The sequence below is a fragment of the Aphelocoma coerulescens genome, chromosome 23 (assembly GCF_041296385.1).
Source record: "Aphelocoma coerulescens isolate FSJ_1873_10779 chromosome 23, UR_Acoe_1.0, whole genome shotgun sequence".
Classification (NCBI taxonomy): Eukaryota; Metazoa; Chordata; class Aves; order Passeriformes; family Corvidae; genus Aphelocoma; species Aphelocoma coerulescens.
In genome coordinates, this window is record NC_091036.1 from 1,364,021 (window position 1) to 1,390,326 (window position 26,306).

General features: G+C 56.6%; 1 long non-coding RNA gene across 1 annotated transcript; it reads left to right on the forward strand.

Annotated features, from left to right (window-relative positions):
- The first annotated feature begins 18,916 nt into the window (after positions 1-18,916).
- LOC138098151 (uncharacterized) lies at positions 18,917-20,523 on the forward strand. Its single transcript, XR_011146551.1, has 3 exons — positions 18,917-18,997; positions 19,729-19,821; positions 20,265-20,523. It is a non-coding gene; the product is annotated as an uncharacterized lncRNA (long non-coding RNA).
- The last annotated feature ends 5,783 nt before the right edge of the window (positions 20,524-26,306 follow it).

The following is a 26,306-nucleotide window of genomic DNA, read 5'->3' on the forward strand; positions in this document are numbered from 1 at the left end:
TTGTTCCTCTCGTGGAATTTTTTCCAGGATGTTCTGGTGGAAAAAAGTGTTTCCAGGTGCATTTGGATGAGGCAATTCTCTGTCTGCCTGTGGGTTCGGTCAAGGGCTCCCAGTTGTGTGAGAATTTTGGAAAAGCAATCATTAAAACGTGCAGAGGAGCCCCCACAGATGGTCGGGTTTGGAGGAAAAAGTTTCCTTATCTCTATAAATTGATGAGTTGGAGAATTACAGGAGGTTTTGGGTTGGGGGGACCTTAAAAACCATCGCCTTCCAAACCCCACTGGTTGGAGATCCTTAAAAATCACCAAATTCCAACCCCTGAGGGTTTGAAATCCCAGAGAAGCTTGGGAATATTTAAAAATCACCAAATTCCAAACCCTGAGAATTTGACAGCCCAGAGAAGCTTGGGAATCCTTAAAAACCCACCAAATTCCAACCCCTGAGGGTTCAACAGCCCAGAGAAGCTTGGGAATCCTCAAAAATCACCAAATTCCAACCCCTGAGGGTTTAACAGCCCAGAGAAGCTTGGGAATCCTCAAAAATCACCAAATTCCAAACCCTGAGAATTTGACAGCCCAGAGAAGCTTGGGAATCCTCAAAAATCACCAAATTCCAACCCCTGAGGGTTCAACAGCCCAGAGAAGCTTCAAATCCAGGGATTTCAAACCCAGCCCCAAGTGGGTGATCAAAGATTGGGGGAATTTGGGCTCGTGGATTTTAAATGCATTTCAATATTCGAGTGCTGAGGAAAAGAAGCAGCAGAGCTGCTAAAATTCCCTGCGAGCAGTGGAAATCTGAGCCGCGTTGTTGTGAGAAATTCAGGGGGGTGGGTTTGCCTTGAGAGGTCCAACCACCACGGGATCACCCAGGGAAAAGGGGGGAAAAATCAGGGAAGGGCCGGGAAGTTGATGAGTGGGACAGGGGAGAGCTCAGCTCTGGAAACATCTGACCCTCAGCAGGATTTATCTGCGGAATTCGTTGCTGCCTTGAGCTCTAATCCAGATTCGTGCTCCGTTCTGCAGCCATAGAAGCAATTAGAATATTTAGTGTTTGTTTATCCTCCACGCTACTGGTGTTTATAGGAACAAAAATCAGCTGCTCCCAGCCCAAGGAGCCAGGCAGAGAGTCGGAGTTTTTTTGGATTTAAGCCCATGTGAGCGGTTCTGATTTAATCCTGGAAGATGCTGCAACCTTGAAACTCCAAAGTTGGAACAGCCTTGTTTGCCATTTTGTGTTGATGCAGATAAAATGGCCTTCGTTTTCAGTGGTTGTTTTCTATTTCTTCTACTATTATTATCATTATCATAATTATCACTATCATTATAATTATTATATTATATTATATTATTATATTACTATATTTTATGTTTCATTATCTTTTATTATCTCTTATTATTATATTTATTTTATTTATTATCATTGTTTTCTTCTCCTTCTCCTTCTCCTTCTCCTTCTCCTTCTCCTTCTCCTTCTCCTTCTCCTTCTCCTTCTCCTTCTCCTTCTCCTTCTCCTTCTCCTTCTCCTTCTCCTTCTCCTTCTTCTTCCCATCCTCCTCCTCCTCCTCATTATACCACCAAGGCAAAATTAGGAGGTGAATAATCAGCATTTTCCAGCAGTCAGGTGGGGCAGGTTCATTTTCAGGTATTTTTCTGGGTCCAGAAACTCAAAATCCACTCTCTGCGGGGGAAATATCGAAACTCCCGTGGAGCCAGGGACGTGCAGGTGGAGGCACCAGCGCACCTGAAATCTGTGACCGATGTCGTCTTTGTGGAAGGACCCTGAGGGGCTGGAGCGAGTCCAGGGAAGGGAGCGGAGCTGGGAAGGGACTGGAGAATTCCTGAGGGAGCTGGGAAAGGGGCTCAGGCTGGAGCAAAGGAGGCTCAGGGGGGCCCTTGTGGCTCTGCACAAGTCCCTGACAGGAGGGGGCAGCCGGGGGGGTCGGGCTCTGCTGGCAGGGAACAGGGACAGGAGGAGAGGGAACGGCCTCAGGCTGGGCCAGGGGAGGCTCAGGGTGGGCAGCAGCAGGAATTTCCCCATGGAAAGGGTGCTCAGGCCTTGGCAGGGGCTGCCCAGGGAGGTTTGGAGTGCCCAGCCTTGGAGGTGCCCAAGGAAGGATTCAGGATCTGAGTGCTCTGGGCTGGGGACAAGATCAGGCACAGCTTTGATGATCTCGGAGCTCTTTTCCGACCTAATGAACTGTGTGGTTCTGTGATTCATCAGCGTTGGATCTGTTTGTTGTGTCCTGGGATGGGGAATCCCGGAATGGTTTGGGTTGGAAGGGACCTTAAATCCCACCCAGTGCCACCCCAGCCATGGCAGGGACACCTCCCACTGTGCCAGGCTGCTCCCAGCCCCAATGTCCAGCCTGGCCTTGGGCACTGCCAGGGATCCAGGGGCAGCCCCAGCTGCTCTGGCAATTCCATGCCAGCCCCTGCCCACCCTGCCAGGGAACAATTCCTGCCCAATGAGAAAATTTGATGAGAATATTTTGGCGTTTCAGCTCGGGGGAGAAGCTGAAAGACGGAGACACAAAGCCTGTCCTGGGCCTGTCCTTTGGGAGTGTGAAACCCCTGCAGAGGTGTGAATTGGGTGTGGGAGCCCTGGGCACAGCCCCGGTGGCACCGTGTCCCTCTGGAAGCCGTGACATTTGTCATCTGCTGGCTGGGCTGGCACCACGGCCACCGGGAAGGATTTATTTGAACAAACAATGCAGAAACCTCGGTTTCCCCCCCCCAAACCCTGCAGGAAGCATTGCTGGGATGAGCGGGGAACGAGAGATTTCTGGCATTAACTGAGGTGCATGTGGAGGATTCCTCTAAACCCCATTTCCGGGGCTGCCTCCCTTTGTGAAGATCCTCACGGCTCCCGAGCCACCAAAATTCCGTGGATCCCATAAAAAGGTGGAAAGGAGACGCTTGTCTGGTGATTTCATCTGCTCCGAGCAGCACGTGGCCTCCTCTCCCAGACATGTAAAAACAGCCAGCCCGTTCGCACGGTGCATAATTAAAGCCTGGAAGTCGTTGCCAGTGAAAATCTCGCCGCGGATTTTAATAACATTTGGAAAAAAAAAAAAAAAAAAAACCAAAAAACCAAGAGAGAGACAGCCCCGTGTTTAATTAATAACACGAGGCACGGCTCTGCTCCGGCGCGGGGATAAATCAGCCCCGCTGCCTCAGGACCAGCCCTGCACGTGGAAGTCGAACCCTGCCTTGCCTGGCAAGGTGGATTTATTTCTTTCTTTATTTATTTAGGTATTTTTCTTTTCCCATCGCGGTTCTGCTCCGACTCGCACCTGTTTTGAAGGGCTGTGGCCAGGGAGGTGTTGGCAGAGCGGGGAGGGAGATTCGGGAGGTGCTCAGATAAACCCCGCGTCAGCTGAGGCTCCTGTGGGGCCGTTTGAGGTGACTTAGCAGGGAGAGAAACCCCAAAAGGTGTCAATTCTTGACAGCCCCGGGGGTGTTTTGGGAGCTGTTTTATCTGCGGACAGCCCAGCGTGGGGCTGGGGCTGCTCCTGAGATCCCTAAAAAAGCTGGAGGAGGAGGAGCAGGCCAATGAAAGGGGCTGCCAGCAACCTCAGAGCGTTCCCAGCTTTCGCAATCCCCGCTCTGGGCTGGGCTTAACCCCAGGAAAACGAAGGGGGAAGGAAAATGGGATGAGCCTTGTGTGTCCCGTGGTGGCCCTGGGAGGGCAGGCACGGCTTTGCTCCTGGATCCCGTTCCCTTCCTAAGCAGCTCGGTGGCACTCGGGAGCTGACAGGACCTGGCCCTGGCTCCTGTGGGGGCAGCTCGTGGTCACAGAGCCCCCGAGCCACCGGAGGGGTTGGGTGGAAGGGATCTGAAATCCCATCCCGCCCCTGCCATGGCAGGGACACCTCCCACTGTCCCAGGCTGCTCCAGCCCCAATGTCCAGCCTGGCCTTGGGCACTGCCAGGGATCCAGGGGCAGCCCCAGCTGCTCTGGCAATTCCATGCCAGGGAACAAATCCTCCCAATATCCCATCTAAACCCCCCCTCTGGCAGTGGGAAGCCATTCCCTGGGTCCTGGCCCTCCAGCCCTTGGAAATGTCTCTCTCCGTGTTTCCTCTTGGCTCCTTCAGGCCCTGGAAGGTCACACTGAGCTCTCCCTGGAGCCTTCTCCTCCCCAGGCTGTGCTGCTGCTCCCCAAGGGGTTCTGCCATCCTGGGGAACGAACCCAGGCAGGACAAATTCCCTGGGCAGGGGTGGGCACACCCCTGGAATTCTGGAGTCACTGAATATCCCGAGCTGGGCACCCGGGAATTCCGGGCTCTGCCTTGCCGCCCATGTGGCCTCTGGGCATGCCGGGAACCTTCACCTGCTGGAGAAAAGAAATTCTCCAATCTCTTTCAAATCTTTCCCTTGGTGCTTTTGCTGCTTCCAAAAATCCACGCTCAGGAAGGGAGCAATGGTGGAGAATTCCCAAAAAACCCCAGGCTCAAGCTGTCAGCTCCAGGTTTCTGGGATGTTTGAGAGCCCCCTGAGAGCACCTGAGGAATGATCCTCATGTTGGCTGCTCCTCCTCTTCCTCGCTGGCTGTGGCAGTCCTGGGAATGGCAGAGCCCCACTGGGTTCCACTTCCAAAATTCCACGCTCAGGAGGGGAGCGGTGGGAGAGGATTCCCAAAAAAACCCTGGCTCAGGGCGTTCCAGGTTTCTGGGATATTTGAGAGGCAGATTGACATCTGAGAGCACCTGAGGAATGATCCTCATGTTTGCTGCTCCTCCTGTTCCTCCCTGGCTGCGGCAGGAATGTGGGAATGGCAGGAATCCATAATTCCATACTCCTCAGCCCAGGCAAGGAGCGCAGAACATCCTAAATTTCATTCCGTGCCCCAGCACCCTCCCCACGGCTTTTAAATCCAGCCCCTGAAGCTGGAGGTGAGAAGAGACAAGAGGGGAACCTCAGGAACGTCGCCCTGCAGGTCTGAAGCGGATTTGATGCCAAAACATCGTTAATTTCTGCCCGATCAGAAATGAAATTCAAGCGTGATCAGCGCTGATGGGGAGGTCCCTGCAGAGCCCCGTTAGCTCCATTCCCCTTTCCCTTCCAAGACAGTTCCAGCACTAATTGAGCAGGATTCAAACCAGCTTTTCCTCGCGGTAATGTGGGTTCAGAGCTCGTAATTGACCCGCTGTGCTGGCAGGGCAGGGAGCTCCGGCAGCCACTGCCCGCCTGCAGCCTGTAATTACGGAGATTTCAACCCCTGAAGGAAAGTTTGAGGAGCTTTCTGTGCTGAGCTGGAAGTGTGAAATAATTTATAAATCTAAAAGGAAAAGGAAAAAGTCCAGGCGAGGCTTCGAGACAGCTGAGCAGAGTCAGGGGAGGGAGCTCAGAATTCTGGGCTGGTGGCACGACCCAGCTTTGTGGAGGAGGTTTTGGGCTGGGATCTCCTGGAGGGGGGACCAGGGAAGGAATTTTTGGGCTGTTTTCTCAGAGCTGTTGGGTGCAATGGGTGGGACAGAGGCACCAGAGCGGATTTTCCATCCTAAAATCACAGAGGGCCACAGCACCCCCGGGTTTGGTGGTGCAGGTGACTTCTGCAGCAACTCCAGGGGCTGGTGCTGGGCCTCCCACACAGCACATCCACAATTCCCTGGCCAGCAGCTGCCCAGGACACCCCAGTGCCCCTGGCAGCCCTTCTTCCATGGTCTGAGCTGCAGAGTGACTCCAGAGTCGCCACCAGGACCTTCCCCTGCTGGCCACCAGGACCTCCCCCCACTGGCCCCTAAGATCTTCCCCCACTGGCCACCAGGACCTCCCTCCACTGGCCCCCAGGACCTCCTTCCACTGACCACCAGGACCTCCCTCCACTGGCCACCAAGACCATCCCCCGCTGGCCACCAGGACTTCCCCCCACTGGCCACCAGGACCTCCCTCCACCAGCCACCAGGACCTTCCTCCACTGACCACCAGGACCTCCCCCCACTGGCCACCAGGACCTCCTTCCATCAGCCACCAGGACGTCCCTCCACTGGCCACCAGGACCATCCCCCACTGGCCACCAGGACCTCCCTCCACCGGCCACCAGGACCATCCCCCACTGGCCACCAGGACCTCCCCCCACTGGCCACCAGGACCTCCTTCCACCAGCCACCAGGACCTCCCTCCACTGGCCCCCAGGACCTCCTTCCACTGACCACCAGGACCTTCCTCCACTGGCCCCCAGGACCTCCTTCCACTAACCACCAGGACCTCCCTCCACTGGCCACCAGGACTCCCCCCACTGGCCCCCAGGACTTCCCCCCACTGGCCCCCAGGACTCCCCCCACTGGCCCCCAGGACTTCCCCCCACTGGCCCCCAGGGCTCCCCCCACTGGCCCCCAGGACTCCCCCCACTGGCCCCCAGGACCTCCCTCCACTGGCCCCCAGGACTCCCCCCACTGGCCCCCAGGACTTCCCCCCACTGGCCCCCAGGGCTCCCCCCACTGGCCACCAGTCCAGCCTGGTGTTTGCCAGCGGCCACGCCGAGCTCTGCCCCAGCCCAGCCCCAGCCCTGCTCAGATCGGGGTACCCCAGCCAGGGAGGGGCTGGCAGTGAGGTTCCCTGAGGCTGCACTCGCACAGGGCGCGGTGGCGACGCTGACCCGCGCTGGGCACCCAGGGTGGCACTTGGTGTCTCCTTCTCCTCTGTTTTACCCCAAATGTTCCTCCCCGACCCGCCTGGGTCCCTCCCTTCCCCAGCTGGGGTTCCTCCCCTGCTGGAACCCCCACATGCCCTTCCCCTGGCCCCTGGTGTCCCACGGCAGCCCCAGGTGACCCATCCCGGTGCCTTTCCGTGGTACAGCCGTGCCCTGGGGCTGTGGCTGTCCTGTGGCCCTTCCTCTGAGCCCAGAATTTGTGTCCCCACCAGCCACTGAGGGACCGGGCCTGGGATGGGCTGAGGGCCCTGGGATGGGCCTGGGAGCAGCTGGGCAGGGTTTTAATTTTCAAGAATTCCCCCGGCAGTGCCCAAGGCCAGGCTGGACATTGGGGCTTGGAGCAGCCTGGGACAGCGGGAGGGGTCCCTGCCCATGGCAGGGGTGGCACTGGGTGGGATTTAGGTCCATTCCCACCCAAACCATTCCATGATTCCATGAGATAACCCCATAAACCTCTCCCTGGGACTGCCCAGGAGCTGTTCTCACACACAGCAGCTGAATTTGGGGGCTGCTCATGCGTCCAGCCGATCCCTTTGGATCCAGACATGGATTAGATCCCAGCAGAGAGTCCAGGCCCAAAGCCTGGGGGACTCCTGAGCCATGTGTGGGATGTTCCAGGTGCTCCATGGAGTCAGTCAGGTCAAGGCTGAGCAGCTCGGAGCAGGGCAGGGCTGCCTGCTCCCCCAAAAGCCAGAGATGCCAAGGCAGATGTGAAAACATCTGGACATCACCTAAAGCTCAAAGATTTCCCCCATCTCCTGCTGATGCCCAGCACTGCTGATGCCCAGCAGGGCAGCAACGAGCCAGCAGCTGCCACAGAGCCGCGGGGCAGAGAGGAGAACGGGCAGAGTGGGGAGGGCAGCTCGAGGTTTAAATGGACCTCTCTGGGACCCTCTTTGGAAGGCAGCAAAAACGATTCCCACCAGCCCCTCTCGGCCTCCAGGCTCGCTCTGAGCCTGTCCTGTCTCCCTGCAGCTGCAAGGGAATCACGGAGCGCTCCAGGAACGCTCTCATGGAGAGGCTCCCTTTTATTTGGCCACCTGACAGCTCAAACACGACTCTTGGAGGCAGCTCTGCCTCCTCTCCAGACCCCCTGAGTTGGGAGTTTTGGGTTTGCACTCCGGTTTTGCCAGTTTTTTGTCTCTGAGGTGCTGCAGGTGGGGGCTGCGGGAGCTTTTTGGGAGTTACAGTGGGAAACTCAACAAGGATGAGCAGAGTTTTAAAAGCTGCACCCTCCAAAAACGCTCGGGATGTGCAGGGATGTGGGATCCTTAAGGATGAGCAGAGTTTGAAAAGCTCCACCCCCCCAAAATGCTCAGGATTTGTAGGGATGGAGGAACCCCGAGCTCACCAAAGCTGTGTGGCAGCAGAGGGGTGAAGCGTCACCCACCTGGCCCCGTTTTGTGCCGGGCACAGGAGCTCAGACCCAGAAAAGGCTTTTTTATCTTTCCACTGAAAAGTCCGAGCTAATCCAAAGCTTTGGGATTTGTCCTTAACTGCTGTGAGATTTAGAGCGAAAGGCGACTCTGGAGTATTTCCTTTTTTTCTCTGCTCAATAAAACAACCAAAGGTAATCCCTTGGCTGCTTTTACACCCTTGACACGATGCTACACTGAAGAATCAACTTCTAACCCAAAAGTTCTTTGAAAAATGACCAGACTTTGGAAGGTTTGGATTTGAATTTTTACACAGAGCCCTGGCAGAGTCAGGCTCAGCTGGTCCTGCGTGTGGAACAGCCTTGCTCTTGCATGGAGAGCCCCAGAGGATGTTTTCCTCCTGCTGATAACTCCTCGTTTGCACAGGACAGATCCAGATCCTGCTGTGGAGAGGTTCTGATCCACCCCAAACCCAGCAGATATTGAGGCTCTGCTGGCTGCAGAAAATCAGGTTTCACCCGAGCTTCCCTCCCTGAGGCCAAACACTTCAAACAGCAAATTCATTCAAGTGAGAGCTTCTTCCTCCTGATCTCATTCCTCACACTAAAAAATGGGAAATAAATCAGCTACATCCCAAGGCAGAGCAGCCAAATCCCTGGAATAAAACATCTGTGCACACCCAGAGCAAACCAGAGCCCTTCCCATGGATCCGAACCCGGCTGAGCTCCCACACCTGCCCCTCACAGGAGGGTCCTTCCCTTTGCTCTGGGGGTGGGGGATTGCAGCACTGGTATGCACTGGTGTGCACTGGTGTGCACTGGAGTCCAGGGCACCCCCACCCCGGGGGCTGTACCTCCTTTTCCGCAGTCTCAGTGCCGTTCTCAGGGTTCCCAGGAATCTCCCTCCTCATTTCCCAGGCTGTTGCCATGTGATGTTTTTTGGGAATCAACCCCCAAATGGCAAATTCTGATTTTTCCAGCACCTTTAATGACCCTGGGAGCACACAAAAAGATAAAAATCAGGGAAAAATCTCTTCTTGTGTCCAGGAAGTTTATCTGGGGCTGTGCTGGGGGTTGTGAGAACCCCTTCAGGCCCTAACAAGATGCAGGGTTGTGTTGTTTGCAGGATAACCAGGCTAAAACCGCCATCAGCAGTGGGCTTAGGAGAGCTGGGATCTTCCTTCTTTATTTTTAAATTGCCAAACCTCAGTCTGGAGGGACATCAGGCAGCTCTTGTCTCAATCAGGAATGTCCTGCCCAGTGCTGGGGCTGTTTTGGGGGCAGCGGATGGGGCAGATCCACCCCCTGAGCCCCTACATGGCTACTTAAGCTTAAACTTAAGTTAAACTTCACCTGGGAACACTCCAGCCCCAGTTAAGTCTCGGTTCCTTGGCCATGCCAACCAATTCCTGGCTGCTCAGAGAATCCCAAGGGTTCCAAGCTCCCTGTGCCAGCGGGTTTGGGGTTTCATGGTGGCACTGGTGGTGTCCCCTCAGCTCCTGGAGGGGCCCTGTCCCTGCTGCCCCCGCTGCAGGTTGGTGGCAGAACCGTTCTGGCCCCTCCCGGAGAGCAGAGCTTGGCCTGGCAGCTCAGTGCTGGAAGCACAAAAACCGCTTTTAGGATTTCCTGCGAGTTTAGGGTTTGCTGCAATGCCTTGGCTCAGAGCGTGAGGGGGTTTGGATACCTCCCCTCCAATGTTTATTTGAGTTTATTTTTGTGCGTGGCCTGAAGCCTCCATTTCCTCCATTTCTAAGCCATCACATCGTGTTTGGAAGGGATTTTTGATGCGTTTCCTTGTCTAAAATGTTTGGGATTTGGGGTTTTTTTTGCTGTGGCGCTCGTTAGAGAACAAAGCACAACAGGAGCGACAACCGACATAAAAACCGCAGTGAGGGTGGCCAGGTGACACTTCAGGGCTGTGAAATTACGCCACTCGTGCCCTCCCATCCTGTTACGAGCACAGGGCTGGGATTTTCCAGTTGGGAATTCATCCCCTCTCCCTTTGGAGCCAGCAGAGTGGAAAAAAAAAAACAACCCCGTTCTGGGTGTGATTCACCTACTCGAGATGTGGCTCTTGCACTGAAGTGAATCCACTCCAGGGCTTCCTGCACAAAAGGAGGCGTGAAGGAATTCACTCGGCCGGGTGGGATGGATTCCAGCCGGGAAGCGCGGGACAGGCACTGGGATATTTTTATTAGGAACAACTCGGCAGCCTGGGCTGCCAAGAACAGCAGATTGGGCAAAGGTGTGCAGGGCTCGAGCCCCCCCAGCCCCTCTTTGCTCCGGATTTCAAAGGATTCCTTTGTGCCACGGAGCAGCTCGGGAGATTCCAGGCAGGGAGGAGGAATTCCGGGAGCTCCAAGGGTTCAGAGTGCCCCAGGGTTTGTGGGAGCCGGTGGCAGGTGAGGGGTGGGACCTGGTGCCACTCCGCTGTCCCTGTCGCTTCCCCTCTCAGAGAATCCCAAATCCTTAAAGTTGGAATTTCCAATCCTTGAGGTTGGAAAAGCCTTCCAAGACCAAGTCCAACCATCTCCACCTCCAGGTTGGAATTTCCAATCCTTGAGGTTGGAAAAGCCCTCCAAGACCAAGTCCAACCATCTCCACCTCCAGGTTGGAATTTCCAATCCTTAAGGTTGGAAAAGCCCTCCGAGACCAAGTCCAACCATGTCCTCAAGGTTGGAATTCCTGGAATTTCCAGAATTTCCAATCCTTAAGGCTGGAAAAGCCCTCCAAGATTATCAAGTCCAACCATCTCCTCCTCCAGGTTGGAAAAGCTCTCCAAGATCAAGCCCAACCATCTCCTCAAGGTTGGAATTTCCAATCCTTTTAGGAGATTTTTAAGGCAGTTTTAGGGTGATTTCAGGCAGTTTTACAGTGTTTTAAGGCAGTTATAGGGTGGCTTTAGGCAGTTTTAGGGTGTTTTGAGGCAGTCTGGGGTGTTTTGAGGTGGTTTTAGGGAATCCATCAATGTTTTGTCCCTTGAAGGAGTAAGAGCCGGCATTCCCAGCCCCATCCAGGCCTTGTGCTCACCCATCCCACGGTGCCGCCCTGTTTCAGGCTGAATTTTGGGATGAATCCAGGGACCAGGATGGTTTATCCAACACTTCCTGTGTCATTGGGTGTTTTCCCTGCCAAGTGTCCGATTTCAAAGAATCCGGGGCCAAATTCCACCTCGCAGTCACTCGGTGGAAACGAACGGGCAAATTGTTGGGAAAACTTTCCTGTTTCTCTGTGTGCACACGGATGAGGCTGCAGGAGTCAATGCAGAGGTCGGGGTGGCCGGGGGGGAAATACTGAAAATATTTAAAAATATTTAAAAATATTTAAAAATATTTAAAAATATTTAAAAATATTTAAAAATAATAAAGCAAGTTCAGCTGAAGCCAGGGAAGGGAAGGGAAGGGAAGGGAAGGGAAGGGAAGGGAAGGGAAGGGAAGGGAAGGGAAGGGAAGGGAAGGGAAGGGAAGGGAAGGGAAGGGAAGGGAAGGGAAGGGAAGGGAAGGGAAGGGAAGGGAAGGGAAGGGAAGGGAAGGGAAGGGAAGGGAAGGGAAGGGAAGGGAAGGGAAGGGAAGGGAAGGGAAGGGAAGGGGAAAGGGGAAAGGGGAAAGGGGAAAGGATAGGATGTACAGGAAGGTGTCTGTGTCCCTTCCCTGGTGCAAACAGGGTGACCCCATCAGGATCTGGGTGACCCTGTCAGGACCTGCATGACCCCAGCAGGATCTGGGTGACCCTGGCCAGAGCTGGGTGACCCCATCAGGATCTGAGTGACCCTGGCAGGACCTGGGTGACCCTGGCAGGACCTGGGTGATCCCGGCAGGATCTGGGTGACCCTGGCAGGACCTGGGTGACCCTGGCAGGACCTGGGTGATCCCGGCAGGATCTGGGTGACCCTGGCAGGACCTGCATGACCCCGGCAGGATCTGGGTGACCCTGGCCAGAGCTGGGTGACCCCATCAGGATCTGAGTGACCCTGGCAGGACCTGGGTGACCCTGTCAGGACCTGGGTGATCCCGGCAGGATCTGGGTGACCCTGGCAGGACCTGGGTGACCCTGGCAGGACCTGGGTGATCCCGGCAGGACCTGGGTGACCCTGGCAGGACTTGGGTGACCCTGGCAGGACTTGGGTGACCCTGTGCCCCAGCAGGAGCTGGCAGGGACAGCCCCGAGCCAGGGGGTACAGCCAGCCTGGCTCTCCAATCCCAAATTCCTGCCGGCTCCTTCCCCAAGTGGGATCTGGGATTACTCAGACTTGGCTGCAGCCTCTGCTCCCAACATCTTGTTTGACAAATGTCAATTCTGAAGGGAAGAAAAAATAATTGAAATTTCTCCGAGACGGAGTTTCGGATTTAACATCGAGCAGATGCTCGGGCTAAAATTAGCTTAATGATTCCTCGTGCCTGCCACTTCCCAGGACATGTGGCTTTAATGGGAGCCTGGAATATTAACCCAACTTCACAGGGATTTTTGGGATCATTGAAGATTCTGCATGGCTTTGAGACATTTGGGGTTTGAGGGGAAGGGAAGGGAAGGGAAGGGAAGGGAAGGGAAGGGAAGGGAAGGGAAGGGAAGGGAAGGGAAGGGAAGGGAAGGGAAGGGAAGGGAAGGGAAGGGAAGGGAAGGGAAGGGAAGGGAAGGGAAGGGAAGGGAAGGGAAGGGAAGGGAAGGGAAGGGAAGGGAAGGGAAGGGAAGGGAAGGGAAGGGAAGGGCAGGGCACAGGGACCTTTGGAGTTAAGGAATTGTGCAGATGTGGAAAGGAGGATGCAGAATTCCTGGGGTACCACAGGTCCAGGATGGAGGGGATGGATGGTCCTGGGCGGCCAAATGAGCACTGCCCTTAATTAGGGGTATTAATTATCCTTTGCTTGCCTAATTGATGGATGGCTGAAAAGGGACTTGGGGCCCGACTATTCCAAACAAAAACACCTCAGGAAAGGTGCCTGGAGGGATTTCCATGAGCAGGGGGAGCTCAGGGGTTGTCAGTGCCACTGCCTGAGCCTGAAACTCCTGAAGGTTCTCATTCCACAGGAGTGTTCAGGGATTGACAGCTCAGGTTGGAAAAGGTTGTTAAATGTGTCTGAAATGTGGCGGATTCACAGGTTCTGCTGCTCCAGATTTCCCAGGGGGAGGGATGACGTGGAAAGAACATTCCCTGTCCCCTCTTCAGTCAGGAGTGGGAATGCTCAGACTTGGGCACTGGGGCTTTAAAATGAAAAAATCATCTTGGAATGGTTTGGGCTGGAGGGACCCTAAATCCCACCCAGTGCCACCCCAGGGACATCTCCCACTGTGCCAGGCTGCTCCAGCCCCAATGTCCAGCCTGGCCTTGGGCACTGCCAGGGATCCAGGGGCAGCCCCAGCTGCTCTGGCAATTCCATGCCAGCCCCTGCCCACCCTCACAGGGAACAATTCCTGCCCAAGATCCCACCCAGCCCTGCCCTCTGGCACTGGGAAGCCATTCCCTGGCTCCTGGCCCTGAATCCCTTGGCCCCAGTCCCTCTGCAGCTCTCCTGGAGCCCCTTTAGGCCCTGCAAGGGGCTCGGAGCTCTCCCTGGAGCTTCTCCTCTCCAGCTGAGCACCCCCAGCTCTCCCAGCCTTCCCAATCCCAACAGGAGCTGTACATTCCCAGACATTTTCCCTGGATGGGAAGACTCTGACCCAGAGAGGTGAAGTGACTCATTGAGGGCTGCACAGGAAATCCGTGGGAGAACTGATAGGAAATTTCCCAGTTCCCACAGTGGATTCCCAGTTCTTTGCTGGGAACCTCCTTTCCCACCAAGAGCAGCTCTGCAGCCGTGTGGACGGAAAAGTTGGAAGCCCTGGCAGCATTTTCAGGTTCTGTGAGTGGATTTTAGGAGGAGAGGGATGAGCTGGGAGCAGCTGGGAGCATGCAGAGCACTGCAGGGTGCTCCAAGGAGGAGCTGGGAACTCCTGTGCCATAAAAAGGCTGGAAAAATGAGTAAAACTCAAAACAAAACCCCACCAGGAGCGCTGGGGAGGTTTGACAGAGGCCTTTTCAGGCTCTGGGTAATTTTTGCACAGTCTGGGCCAGGCTGAGGTGAGGGATGGGACGGAAAAGGCTCCGGCTGAAGAGGGAGATGAGGTGGTTTAACCCTCCCGCACCTCAGGACAGTCCCTTTCCTGACTAAACAAAGGATTCCCACAAAAACCAGCGTGGCCTGAGCTTCACCCCGTGTTTCCGTGTGCCTGCAGCAGGAACAGGAGTCTCTGGGGAAGCTGGGCCTTCATTTTCCAATTTCAGCAAAACCACAGTTCGGTGCCCCGAGAGAAGCCACCAGCAGCGGGCAAACACCTCTGTGTGCACTGCCCTGAATGGCCACTTGTGCTGTTCGAGGGAAAATTACCCAAAAACGCCTTTCAGGGCGCTGGGGCACCGAGATCAGTGCCAGGGCATTGGGGCTGTTGGGTGGCACGGGCACAGTGAAGGACCCTGGGGACAAATCAGCTTTAAAAAGTCGACAGCGGCTTTGAGTGAAAATCTTCAGTGTGCTCGTGTTTGGCTCAGGGAGAAGCACTTTAAAAGTGACTTTTGCACTTTGCCAGGAATTTTGGTGCTTTTAATTTTACTTTTTACCAGGGCCTGGAGTGACAGGACACAGGAAGTGGCTTTAAGGTGGAGAGCAGGGTTAGGAGGGATTTTGGGAAGGAATTGTTCCCTGGCAGGGTGGGCAGGGGCTGGCATGGAATTGCCAGAGCAGCTGGGGCTGTCCCTGGATCCCTGGCAGTGCCCAAGGCCAGGCTGGACATTGGGGCTGGAGCAGCCTGGCACAGTGGGAGGTGTCCCTGGCCGGGACTGAGTGGTCCTTAGGGCGCATCCCAACACAAACCATTCCATGATTCCAGGATTCTGGAGCCCCTCTGGAGCCAGGCTGGGAGAGCTGGGGGTGCTCAGCTGGAGAGGAGAAGGCTCCAGGGAGAGCTCCGAGCCCCTTGCAGGGCCTAAAGGGGCTCCAGGAGAGCTGCAGAGGGACTGGGGCCAAGGGATTCAGGGCCAGGAGCCAGGGAATGGCTTCCCAGTGCCAGAGGGCAGGGCTGGATGGGATCTTGGGCAGGAATTGTTCCCTGTGAGGGTGGGCAGGGGCTGGCATGGAATTGCCAGAGCAGCTGGGGCTGCCCCTGGATCCCTGGCAGTGCCCAAGGCCAGGCTGGACATTGGGGCTGGAGCAGCCTGGCACAGTGGGAGATGTCCCTGGGGTGGCACTGGATGGGATTTAGGGTCCTTCCAGCCCAACATTCCATGATTCTGGGATTTCTGTGAATTCCTGGGACTGATGGGAGCAGAGGTGCTGCAGCCTCTCCCTGGCTGCCCTTCCACACGGGACGGTGCCATTTTCACATGAGCTCCTCCCAGCCCGCTCAGAGCTCATCTCCATCTGCCAAAAACCAATAAAAAAAGGAAGGAAGAGCGGGGATGTGTCAGGAGGAGGAGCTGCTCTGAGTGTCTGGGGGCTAAAATCCTGGCCTGGGGAGCTGCTGGGGGCTCTCACACAACCCCCGAGGTGTAACTGACTTCTCCAGCTGGGACACGGAGTGAAGGAGGGATTTCTTTGGGAGAACTTTCCTGTTTCTCTGTGTGCACACGGATGAGGCCGGAGGAGTGAATCCAGTGGTCAGGGTGGCCAGGGGGGAATATTGAAAATATTTAAAAATATTTAAAAATATTTAAAAATATTTAAAAATAATAAAGCAAGTTCAGCTGGAGCCGTGGAAAAATGGTGGCATGAGGAGTGAGGGAAGGGAAAAGGGAAGGGAAAAGGGAAGGGGAAGGGGAAGGGGAAGGGGAAGGGGAAGGGGAAGGGGAAGGGGAAGGGGAAGGGGAAGGGGAAGGGGAAGGAAAAAGGAGAAGGAGAAGGAGAAGGAGAAGGAGAAGGAGAAGGAGAAGGAGAAGGAGAAGGAGAAGGAGAAGGAGAAGGAGAAGGAGAAGGAAAAAGGAGAAGGAGAAGGAGAAGGAGAAGGAGAAGGAGAAGGAGAAGGAGAAGGAGAAGGAGAAGGAGAAGGAAAAGGAAAAGGAAAAGGAAAAGGAAAAGGAAAAGGAAAAGGAAAAGGAAAAGGAAAAGCTGCTTCTGATTCTGATTTGGGTTCCTTGAGATTCTCTCCGTGCTCCTGGGAGCTTTAATTCATTTATTCCATGTCCACCCAAATATCTGAGCCCAGTTTGAGGAAGAAACTGGATTTCTTGTCCTTCCCAGTCCCTTCCATTGCCAGAGTCCCCCCGCTCCGTCCAGGTTTTGTGGCCTCCGAGTGCCAAACCTTGGGCTGCTCCTGGCCCATCATGGAACCATCAGGGTTGGAAAATATCTCCAAAATGATCAAATTCAACCTCCAACCCACCAGCACTACCCCATGTCCCCGAGGGCCACATCCCCCCTTTCCCGAGCACTCCCAGGTGACCCCACACCTCCCTGGCCGGTGCATTCCAATGCTTGAGCACCCTTCCAGGGAATAAATCTATCCTGATATCCAACTTAAACCTCTCCTGGTGCAGCCTGAGGCCTTTTCCTGCTGTCTCAGCAGAGCTGGGCAGTGCTGAGCTCCAGCTGTGACCTGATCCCAGCACCGGGGCCGGAGCAGCTCCCATGGGAAAGGTCCCTGCAGGAGGAAAGAGCCCCAATCCCGGCGTTTATCCATGAGGTTTGGCAGGTTCCGAGTCCTCGAGGTGGATCCAGGGTCTGGCTGCATCCCTGGAATTCCTTAACGGCCTTGAGCGACCGCGCCTGGTGACACCTCGGTGACACCTCGGTGACACCAGCGTGACTCAGGCTGAGGGACAGGGCGGAGCAGCCGCGGAGCAAAAGGAAACCAAGAAAACCTTTTAACCCCGGGCTCTGATTCTCGTTTCTGGCAGGAAGGAGAGCAGCTGAAATTGGGTGTGAAACGGGGCTACTGAGGGCACGGGGCTACGTGCTCGTAGTGAGGGCGAGTTGTGGGTGCGTTGTGGGTCAGCATCTCCTTGGGCTGGGCACCAGGAGCACTCTGGGGGTGCAGTTTTGGGGCTGCTCGCTCGAGCCAGGCTGGTGCTCGACAGCGGCTTCATTCACTCTCCTGCCAAGCAACAGCTCGGGGGATGTTCACCCCAAAAAACACATCCTGTGAGTTCCTCATTTGGCTGCTGGTGTCATTCTTTCCATCCGAGATTTCACACCATCTTTTTTCGGCTTAACCCTGACTTTATTGAGCCTGGAGTCAGACGGGAACGGAGCCAGTGGTCGTGGGGGGGGGATGTTTTTTTCTCTTTTCAACCTTTTTTTGTGGCACGTCGGTCAAGGGGAGAGGGGATGGAGCTTTGCTGTGCGAGCTTTGGGGTGCAGCTGCCTTCACCAGGGACTATTCCACCAGGGATGCCCTGGAGAGCAGCAATCAGTTACCAAATCACTTCTCAAGCACATCCTGATGGGCTGAGCAAAGCAATCCTGCCAAGAGTTCTCGTTTTCCCCACCTCCAGCAGGACTTCAGTGAGCACGGAAGGAACAGAACGGTTGTGCTGAATAAGCAGATGTAATTTAAGTGTAAACACAGCCCGGGCTGCGCTTCTGCTTTCTCCTAAAAAGCCCCAGGCTGCCCCTGCCCAGCTGCCCACAGCACCCAGGGGTGTCCGGCTCTGTCCTCAGAGCTGCCCGGAGCTGGGATCCTGCGTGGAAAGCGTCAGGGAATCCCTTTGTAGCCCCTTTTTATCCCAAGGGCTCGGGCGTCCCCTTTGTATGGGAGCGATCCCAGAATCCCGGAATGGTTTGGGGTGGAAGGACCTTAAATCCCATCCAGTGCCACCCCTGCCATGGCAGGGACACCTCCCACTGTGCCAGGCTGCTCCCAGCCCCGATGTCCAGCCTGGCCTTGGGCACTGCCAGGGATCCAGGGGCAGCCCCAGCTGCTCTGGCAATTCCATGCCAGCCCCTGCCCACCCTGCCAGGGAACAATTCCTGCCCAAGATCCCACCCAGCCCTGCCCTCTGGCACTGGGAAGCCATTCCCTGGGTCCTGGCCCTGAATCCCTTGGCCCCAGTCCCTCTGCAGCTCTCTCGTAGGCCCACTCCGAACGCCAGAAATCCAAGCAAAAAAAGCGATAACCCTCCGAGCATAAAGTGATAAATATTAAAAACCCCCAAACCCCGAACACGGAAACAATCCAAACCAGCCAAAAGAAAAAAAAAAAAAAAAACAGAAAAAAAAAGGGAAAAAATTAAAATCAAACCTTGGGATGTGTTTTAGGGATGCATCAGGCACGGGCCGAGGGCAGCTCCGCGGATGTGGCGTGAGGAACTCGGAGTTCCCTGCGCTGGAAACCCCGGCTGTCCCCACTGTCCCCACTGTCCCCGCTGTCCCCATTGTCCCGGGCTGTCTCCTCTGTCCCCATTGTGCCTGGCTGTCCCCTCTGTCCCCTCTGTCCACTCTGTCCCCATTGTCCTGGACTGTCCCGGACTGTCCCGGGCTGTCCCCGCTGTCCCGGGCTGTCCCGGGCTGTCCCCTCTGTCCCCGCTGTCCCCTCTGTCCCGGGCTGTCCCCTCTGTCCCCCCTGTCCCTCCCGCAGCCTCGGGGATGCTCCGGGAGAGGTTCCCGCTCCCCCCGGGCGGGGGTGCCCCGCTCCGCTCCCACTCCCACGCCGCATCCCGAGGGAAGGGCTCCGGCGCTCGGCTGCCGGGAAAGGAGCGGAAAAATGCGGAAAGATGCGGAAAAATGCAGAAAAATGCGGAAAAGCGCGGAGGGGAGCGGAGGGGCTCCCTCGCCATGCGCTGCCGGGGGCGGCCGCCGCGGGCAGCGCCGGTGCGGGAGCGCCGGGAGCCGGGACAGATGGGGAGGGACGAGGAGGAGGAGGAGGATGTGGGGGAGGAAGGCGGCGGGAGGGATGGAGAAGGGAGGGAGGCGGCGGCGGGCGAGCCGCGCTCAGCGCCGGGCCCGCAGCGCTCTCTCGGCCGCCGGGACCCCCGGCTGCCCCCGGCTCCTGCAGGCAAGGAGAGGTGGGAATGTCGGGATGAGCGATGGGAAGGGCTGCGGAGTGCGGGGGGGCAGCTCGGACCCGCTGCCGTGTCCGGCCCGCCCAGCTCGGCCCCGGGCGGGACAGCGGGACCGGGCGGCGGCCGGAGGATCCCCGGGGATGGAGGATCCCTGGGGATAGAGGATCCTTGGGGTGGAGGATCCCTGGGGATGGAGGATCCCCGGTGTGGAGGATCCCCCTGGCCGGAGGATCCCGCTGCTGGAGGACCCCTAAGAGTGGAGGATCTCCGGGCATTGTGGACTCCCAGAACTGGAGGATCCCTGCGGCTGCAGGACAGCCGGGGCCGAAATATCCCCAGGACTGGAGGACTCCCAGCACTGGAGAATCCCCGGCGCTGGAGGATCCCCGGGGCCGGAGGACCCCCAGGACTGGAGGATCTCCAGAACTGGAGGACCCCTGGAGCTGGGGGATCCCCGGAGCCGAAGGATTCCCAGACCTGAAGGACCTCCAGGACTGGATAATCCCCAGGACTGGATAATCCCCAGGACTGGAGGATCGCTTTGGGCGGAAGATGCCGTGGCCGGAGGATTCCTTTGGCCGGAGGCTCCCGGGGCCGCGCGCGGAGCCCCAGCAGCCGCTTGACAACAGGAAACAATGTGGAGTGAATGGAAAAAGGGGGAGGCGCTGCCCGAGCGACTTCCCTTGACATCACTGCCCAAATAAGGAGCTTTAAACCAACCTTTTCTATTGCAGCGCGGCAGAAGATCCCCCTGGAGCCGCGGGGTCCAGCCTGGCGCCGGCAGAGCCATGGGAGAGCCGCGGCTGCCGCGCGGGGGGCGAGTGCAGGTAACGCCGAGCGCTTCTCCGGCCCGGCTCCGTGTGCGTGTGTGCGTGTGCGTGCCCGGAGAGCGGAGGTTTGGTGGGGTTTTATCGTGTGTCAGCCGTGCCCAGCGCCGGGAGGGCACGGCAGGCGCTGAGGAGTCACTGGTGGCACAAGGGCACCGCCGCTGAGGTCACCGCAATGAGTAACCAGGAGCTGGGTGTCGCCGGTTTTAATTTCTTTCCCTCCTGGGCACTGCGCTCTGTTGGGCACCCCGAGGGGGTTGTGGCTCTTGATCGGCCGCCAGCACCTCCGGGGCTGCTGTGCTGGCACTGCCACCAGCTCGGGCTGTTAATTGGCGGCCGCCCTAATGAAGGAGCCGCGCGCTGTGGCTGCAGCTGAGCGCTGGCGGGGCTGGGCTGGGCTGTCTGCCTGTCTGGGACGGATTTCCTCCTTATCACTCGCACAGGAAAGCGAGCGCGGAGCCGAGGGGTTGTTCTGGAGCCACACGTGATGCGCCAGGAGCTGTGCCAGCGAAACCCCCGCGGGAGCTCCTGCCAAGGAGGATGTTTGGATGTCCCCGAGCCAGGGGCTGGACCTGCTGTCCCTGGGGTTGACCCGCGGGGAGTTTTATCCCTTTTAAGCGCTCCTTGATTAGCACCTGCTCATCAGCAGAAAATGAGGCAGCTTTAAAAATGCATTACGGCTGAGTAAATGAGTGCTAACGATTTAAGCTCCTTAATTCTCCTCGATGGAAATTAATAACGCCTTTGATGCGCCCGGAGGTGCGAGCGGCGGTGCCTCCCGGGCTGAGCTGCTCTATGCAAATGAGGGCATTGTTATTCCGGAAAAAGGCGCTGTGCATGATTTTATTTTTCCCCTCCTCGTTCCTGCGCTCCCTGGCCGTGGGGAGAGGCCCTGGCACTTTTGCCCAGTTGCCGGCTGGCACGTGGAAGCGGCCGGGGCAGCTGACGCGGTGATTTATGGTGTGAGCAACACAATCCAAGCCCCGCTCCGCTGCCCGGGGATCACCTGCAGCTCCCAGGCTTTGAGTTTCCCCTGGTGCTGAAGGATCCTTCGTGTCAGGGCACGGAGCCAGGTTTTACCTTGGCTCTCTGGATGTCCTGGTGGCCCCTCTGTCCTGATTCCCAGCTGTCCCGGTTTATTTGGCATCAGCGATCCCCCAGGAAGGTGCTCGTGCTGGTGGGGACTCAGTGTTCTTCTCGCAATCTCGGTGCTTCGGGAACTTTTCCTTTGGATTCTCGTGGGAAAATGTTCCCGACGCCAGCAGCGTTTCCTCAGCCGGAGCAGGTGGGGGGTGGGAAGCTGTGATTCTCACTCGGCTCGGGGGTGTCAAAAGGCTCCGAAGTGTCACATTGTCCTCACCCCCTTCTGCCTGGCCCTTTTTAACTGAGGGGCGCTGGAAATAGGGTTTCTTTCATCCCTTCGGGGCAGGGGGGGTTGAGCTGTGCCGCTCTGGGCTGATTCTCAGGAATTCTGCCCCCAAGGTTTGCCGTGGGGCTTCTCGGGCTGGTGGAGGATTCTCTGCAGTCCTTGTTAAGGGAGGACACCCCAAAATCTGTAGAGGGCCTGTGTGAACTGTGCGTCCGAGAAAGAACTTGCAGGAGTTCCTGGGTGATTCATTAATGAGCGTGTTGGCAGCAAACTGGGGCTGGGGGGCACAAGGGCGGTGCAGCCCCTCAGAAAACCCTCTGAGGAGCCCGGGGAAGCTCTTGCAGCCCGAAGGGAGGGGATTTACTCGCCGTGAGTGACCATTTTCATCCTCACCCACAACGGGCGCTTCTCCCTCCTCTCTGTTGGCCCCCATCCATCCCAGGAGCAGTGTGCAGCTCCTTCCTCGCACTTCCAGCACGGGAACAAGGCACCCTCAGAAGGTTTCTGTGCCCCCTGCGCTGCTCAGAGGCTGCCTCAGGTGCGGGAGAGGCGGAGAGAGCAGCGCCAGCACCGCAGGCTCCGCTGGGTTGGTTCTGCTGGCGGGGCACGTTCCCAGCTGGGCTGGGGGGGGGCGAGCAAAATCCCAAATGTTTGGAGTTGGCTCTTGGAAAACACGGGGCAGGAGAATGGCTCAGTGTTCAGGGCAGCGTGATCGGATGTGGGGAACCACTCCGGGGAGCCGCGGGTGAGTCCCGGCAGCAGCGCTCCCGAAAATAACATTTATCCTGCAGCGAACAACAGAAGCGCTGTTGAGAAACCTCCCCCGGGCTGCGGGGCCGGGCAGCGCTGCCTCGAGAGGTTTCCCAGGAAGCCGAGGCAACAGGGAAGTGTGTCCTGGAGGGAAATCACCACGGCCATCCTGGGGATTGGGTGGCAGCCCGGTAATGAGGGGCGCTTGGGAACTCCCCGCGCGTCACTGGCACAGTCCCAGGGCCGCGTCCGGCTGCTCCTGCCCCAGCAGAGCCGATTTCCCTCCGCCTTCCTCCGCTCCTGCCCCGGCAGAGCCGATTTCCCTCCGCCTTCCTCCGCTCCTGCCCCGGCAGAGCCGATTTCCCTCCGCCTTCCTCCGTCCCCGCTGCTCGCCGAGGCTCCTGCTGCCTCCCAGCTCTGCTGCCAGAGCTCCTGGCCGCGTTTGGCCGCACGCGTTGCGCTCCAGAAGCGCCTCAGCAGCCTCCGAAGTGCCTCAAAGCCTTCGGTTTCTTGGCAAGGGGAGGGTCAAACGTCGGGGAAAAGGGAAATGACCCTCTGGGAAGGAGAGCGATTTATTTCAGATGTGCACTCGGCAGCACTGTCCGTGCCTTTGGAAAGGCTGCTTGTTAGGGGGTTTTATGGCTCTGCTGGGATCTGCTCGGGATGCAGGGAAAGGGTTGTTCTGTTTTCCACCCTGCCTGCTGCACTTGCTGGGTTCTCCCTCCCCACCTCTGGCTCGTTAATCCTCGCTGAGCTCAGACCACCTTGCAAGAGGCCAGTGGTGATTTGTGCCCCGGCTGGAATTCCAGAAATTGGGCTTTCCCAGGGCGCTCAGCTGGGATCCTGGTCCCTGCGATGGGGCAGGAATCACAAATGAAGGCGATTTCCATCGTGCCCGGCTCTAATTAGGAGCCTGCAGAAGGTGAACCTTCTAACGAGCATCAAAGGGCGATTTGTGTGTCCGTGCTGAGGGGGCTGGGGGGGGTTCAGGCACTCGGAAAACATTTGGGGACAGTGGATGCAGCCAGAAATCGTCCTTGGCCTCCACATGGCCTCATTTTCTCTGCAAAGCCCTGAGCCAAGCCCAGGCTCTCCTCCCTGGAAGTCCAAGCTTTTCCTCTCTAGGAAGTCCAGGCTCTCCTCCCTGGGGAGCCCAGGCTGTGAGAAGCTCCTGCAGTGCTGATTTTTGTCCACTTCCCACTTTTTGGAGCTTTCAGAAAACATTTGGGGAGAGTGAATGTGGCCATAAATCGTCCTTGGCCCCCACGCTGCCTCCTTTTCTCTGCAAAGCCCTGAGCCAGGCCCAGGCTTTTCCTTCCTGGGAAGTCCAGGCTCTCCTCCCTGAGCCAGGCCCAGGCTTTTCCTTCCTGGGAAGTCCAAGCTCTTTCCTGGGAAGTCCAGGCTCTCCTCCCTGAGCCAGGCCCAGGCTCTCCTCCCTGGAAGCCCAGGCTCTTTCCTGGGAAGCCCAGGCTCATTCCTGGGAAGCCCAGGCTGTGAGAAGCCCCTGCAGAGCTGATTTTTGTCCACTTCCCACTTTTCGGAGCTTTCGGAGAAGCCGAGCAGGGCCTGCAGGTGCAGCAGGTGGGGGAAGCAGCCCCGCAGAGCTGGGTGGGATGAGCTCAGCCATCCCTGGGTGTTTACAGTGGAAACCTTCAGAGCAGCCTCTTCCCGCAGAGGAACAGGAACCAACCCATTAAAGACCTCGGTGGTATTTTTGTAACCTTTTTTTGTAACCTTTTTTTTTTCTTTTTTTTTTTTTTTTGGTGTTTGTTTCCAGTTGGACGGAAAAATTGCAGTTTGGGGACGCTTTCCTTCCTTCTGGGAACTGCTGGGCAGCTTTCGGGCTGGGATGAGTGAGGGGAAAACATGAGATCAGGTTTTCCTACCTTCCCAAAATGGACTTGCTGTAAGCTGTGAGCTGCTTGCTCCCCACTGCCTCGAAGCCAGGCACCACCCTGAGTGATTTTTAGGAGGGTTTCAGCCCCAAAATCAGAGCAGAGCATCTTCAGCATTGGGGGAAACCTCATTAAACCCTTCCTCGTGCTAATGAGGTTTCCAGCTTCAGCAGCTCCTCAGTTTCCAGATCCTAAATTGTCTTTTAGCCCGTCCCTCATTCCTTTCCAGGACTTTGGAGGGTCACCTGCTCGTTAAAGTGTTATTCTTTGGGGTTTCAGGTATTTTGCTCTGTTTCTCCAGTAATCCTACAGATTTTAGGCAGGGCTTTGCCAGAAAACAGCAGGATCCAGCTGAATTCAGACCCAGCATTTGGGGTTCTCCCAAATCAGATGCAGCGAGACCTGGAGGGGTTTGCTGAGCCCTCACTTGGTGCTGAAAGAGGGGAAACCTCCGGAGAATCCCATAAAATGGAGCGTGGCCCTTTTCCCAGCAGGCTTGGGCTGAAGGGCAGTAATTCCCTGAATCCTTTCCAGGACTGGACCCCAGCTCTGCCGTGCTCAGGTGGCCTCTCCTGAAGGAGTCACTCACCCAAAAGGTGCAAAGCCACACAGCCAGCAGTTCCGTGACCATTTCTTGTCACTTTTTATCAGAATTAGGAGGAGATTTCTGCCTCAGGTGTTCCAGGACCGGCCTCCTTCACCCTCAGCTCTGGGATCCACCTGCTGGAGGTGACGGAGTTGTTGGCATTTAGGCAGGGAGGGATCTGCAGTGGAAATTGGGGAAGTCTGAGGGTTTTTAGGAGCTTTTCAAGGGTTCAGGAAGGACCCCCTGAGCCCTGGATTTGTGGCTGGTTCCTCCTGCCTCAAGCAGCTGGGAGATTCCCAGGAAAAAGGGTGGGATAGGAAGGCTGTCCCCATTCCCTGCTGCACCTGAGGATGCTGAGGGATGCACAGAGCGGCCCCGGGACAGAGCAGGGGGTTCGGAATGCCAGGGAGGTGCCTCAGGGCTTTCCATGAGGCATCGCTGACTCCTCAAACGGCTGCCCACGGCTTTCCTGTGCTCCCTTTACTCGGGGGCTCTGGTCCCTTGCTGGGGACACTCACTACATTTTGAATTTCTAAATTCAAACAACCCAAATGAAAAACGACCCCGTTACAAATTTATGGGGAAAGATGGGGCTAAAAGGAGGCAGAGATGAAAAATACAAACTATTCCTACAGCCCACGTGGATGGATTCCCATGGATGCTTTCGGGATGGTCCCATCCCCTGTAAATCAGGAGCTGGGCTGGGTCACAGGCTCAGTAAAGGGCTGGAAGTTGTGTTTGACCCTTTTGTCACAGGGTTTAAATCTGATAAACCCCCCTGGGAGCCCTCAGCCCCACTGGGATCAGTGATTCTTTAATTCTTTGTACAAATTACTCAGATTTGAGGCCTCTCGGCATCCCAGCTGCAGTGCTGGTCTGAGCTGGGAGGAGTGGCACGGAGGCGCAGGACAGAGCTTTTGTCTTTTGGGTGTATTTGAACCCCCTCCGAAAATCTGCTGGGTCCGTGCATGTTTGAAAGACTCAAATAAAGTCTGGGTTGTGTTTGAGGGAAAGATGCCCTCAGCCCGAAGTGTTTGTGGAAGCAAACGGGGCAGGGGAAGGTCAGCCTGGAACCAGGCGTGAAAACAGAGCTGGAGATGCCTCCAGCAAACGTGGAGCTGCTCTGAGCTGGAAGGGAAGTGGGGCTGGGTGTTTAATTACCTCCCACCAGCTTGCCCGTGGCGCTGAGGTATTTCCTTCATGACTTTCTCAGGCTAAAATTAACAAAACCTGAAGAGAAACCACTCTCGCACCGCGCTGTTTACGTGAGAAAATCGGCCGGGGCACAACGGAGTGGCCGCCGTAGTCTGGAATGAGCGTGGGCTCCTTGGGGCAGCCGGGATCTCTGCTGGAAGTCGTCCTGCGAGGATCCGAAAAGGGCTTTGGGGCCGATCTCCCTCTGTGGAGGAGTGCGTGCCTCAGTTCCCACTTGTGTGAAATGGGGTTAAAAACCAGGAGCAGGAGCTGGGCTGGTCCCGCAGGGCTCAGTCAAGGGCCGGAAATTTGCAGTTGTCACCCTTTTGTCACGGGATTTAAATCTGGTAAACACCCCTGGGACCCCTCAGCCACACCGGGAGCTGATTCCCAGTTTAAAGAGACTGATTCCCAGCTTAATTAAAGAGATTCTTTAATTCTTTGTGCAAACTACTCAGCGTGGGCTCCTTGTGGCAGCGAGGATCTCTGCTGGAAGTCGTCCTGCGGCGATCCGAAAAGGGTTTTGGGGCCGATCTCCTTCTGTGGAAAAGTTCGTGCCTCAGTTCCCACTTCTGTAAAATGGGGTTAAAAATATTCTCCCTCCCTCCGTCCGTCCCGGCAGCGCTGCCACTCTCCCCCCACAGCAGTTTGCAGAAGACCACAGAGTTTTTTCCACCGAGGGTGAAAAACA